This window comes from Nannospalax galili, unplaced genomic scaffold (genome assembly GCF_000622305.1).
Source record: "Nannospalax galili isolate Female #2095 unplaced genomic scaffold, S.galili_v1.0 scaffold728, whole genome shotgun sequence".
Taxonomy (NCBI): domain Eukaryota; kingdom Metazoa; phylum Chordata; class Mammalia; order Rodentia; family Spalacidae; genus Nannospalax; species Nannospalax galili.
In genome coordinates this window covers 2,339,769-2,342,259 of record NW_008358642.1, presented here as the reverse complement: position 1 = coordinate 2,342,259, position 2,491 = coordinate 2,339,769, and the positions used below count along the sequence as shown (strand labels likewise).

At 36.4% G+C, this 2,491-nt stretch overlaps 1 pseudogene; it reads left to right on the top strand.

Annotated features, from left to right (window-relative positions):
• The first annotated feature begins 1,786 nt into the window (after window positions 1–1,786).
• LOC115068249 lies at window positions 1,787–1,953 on the top strand (annotated as a pseudogene).
• Window positions 1,954–2,491: the final 538 nt, after the last annotated feature.

The following is a 2,491-nucleotide window of genomic DNA, read 5'->3' as shown; positions in this document are numbered from 1 at the left end:
TCCCAAAACTGATTTCTACACTGGCTGCACCAGTTTGCAATGTCACTGGCAGTGAATGAGGCCTCCCCTTTACATCCTTGCCATCATTCCTCATTCCTTGATTTTAGCCATTCTTACTGATTAAATGTAGATGAAAATTGTATTTCTGATCCCAGGGCCAGGCAAGGGAAACTTTCCTCAAGTTATTGGTCAGGGTAGACCAAGGGCCCAAGCAACTCCCAAAATAATACAGGCTATTGAGACATAGCCCTTACTGCCTCCCAGAATTTGAAGGTAAGAATCTATTGCTGAAAATACCACATACTTCAGACATAGGGCTTGAAAGAATTCATGGAGGCCTCCTCCTTGAGGACTAGCTCTAGTAGTTTAAGAAGGCACCATGCAAGCAGACAAGAGAGAAAAGCTATCAATGCTCCTACCCAGTTGTAAAGCCTATGGACCACAACGATGATGAGAACAGCAAAATATTCCTTAATGGTACAATAGTTGCAATTTTATCTTGGTTGTTACCAACAGCTATCTAATTTGACTTAAGGCCCATTCCATAGACTGGTACTGTAAACATAGACTAATACCCATGTTGGAGAGCTTAGAGACTCTAGAGGAGAACATATACCTGCCGTATAATTTCTTACCATATTCAAATATTTATTCTTGTAGCCACATAAGAGTGTATCTCCTACCATTCAGCAAAGAAGCTTATTTTTCAACAGATGGAGCCTATTACAAAGTTCCATAACTGCTAAATATGTAGAAAATAAATGACTGTGGGGAACCCAGCCCCAATTGATACATTTTTAATGGAACTTCTATACCTAAGATTCAAGGGACATCACAGAAGTGGGGAAGAAGGATTGTAGGTGTCAGAGGACTAGGATATCTACTGCTAGACAGTACATTCTAGACATGGCAGAGAAGTTGCTCCCACGAAATATCAACAATATGGTTTCCTAAACAAGACCTTTGTAATGACAATAACAGTTGACCTGCCAACATGTATAGAGGAAATTTCTCAAAGTATCACCTCTCCATGAAGAGTCACAGTCACAGATAATCTATGGTTGTTGACAGAGAGAGAAGTGGCGTTCTCCAAGGAAGAGGTCCCTGACAGGTTGTCGAATCCCAAGTGGTCAGCCCTAAACACATATACATGCTAATAAAAGCACTACTAAATGGACTCAACAGATATGTGTGTGTGTACATACATATGCATCAATAATAAAGAAGATGCCATGAAACTGAGAGGGAGCAGGGGGAGTAGGAAGAGACTGGGCAGGGGAGATTATGTAAATACAGTAGTCATGCATACAATTACACAAAAGAAAAAAGAAAAATCAACAAAATTAGTCATCAGAGTAGAGGAGAAAAATAATGGGGAGAGACTTTCTAAGGATATATGTATATAAGATTTTTTGTGGTTATAATCCTCTGAAATAAAAAAAAATCCCATAATACAGGAGAAGTGAAGAAATTAGAAATGTCACAGAATCTAATTTTATTGTGGTTAATAGTGAAGGAAGCCTTAGATATTGTCTATGCATGAGAGGAAGTTTAAATGTGAGCAAATGTATGAAAAATTATAAATATATATACTCTATGAATTAAAATACACAGTCATTTTAACAATATAAAATGTTTTCTAATAATATTAGGGAGTAATACCCACTTAAATATATACATGAAATACATTTAAACAGAAACATTCAAAATTTAAATAATAAAAATCTGACAAATTCAAACAGATATCAGGCTGTTTTAATGTTACCGTGTTCTTTGCTTATGTTTTTATTTCTTCTCAAATTTTTGTTCCAATATTTTAGTAATCCTTATTTTTTTAATAATCATAGCAGAGTACACACAAGAAGAAAAGTAACTGACCCAGATCCCAAAGACTGGGGTGGACCGCTTTCTTAATGGCCAGCGACCCTTGTCTTAAGATTTGGTGTAATAAAAACAAAAGAATCCTTATTTCATACTGCTTTTATTATGATCCTAACCTTCTGAGGCTAATTCTCCTCTTGTTTCTGCTGTTTCTTTATAATATACATTTCTCTTTTTTCTTTTTTGAATAATATTTTATTATTTCTATTTTATGTGTAGGAATGTATTGCCTGCATATATGTTAGTGCACCTGTGCTGTGGAGTGCCCGTGGAGGTCAGAAGAGGGCGTCTGATCCTCTGCAACTGGAGTTATGGATGATTGTTAGTGGCCAAATGGGTGCTGGGAATCAAACCTGGGTCCTCTGCAAGAGCAGTAAGAGCTCTTAACCACTGAGCCATCTCTTAGCCCCTATAAAACCTATTTTTCTTGAGTTTTTTTTTATTATTATTACTATTACTGGAGAATTACAACAGAAAAGCACACAGGTCTAAATCTCTCTCCACTTTTTGGCTACCCTTCACAATCTTGATACTGTTGTTTATTTTCAATTTCCTCAGTTATTTGATTATTGAAATTCTCAAGTTTCTAATTACATCAGTGTGAAGGATG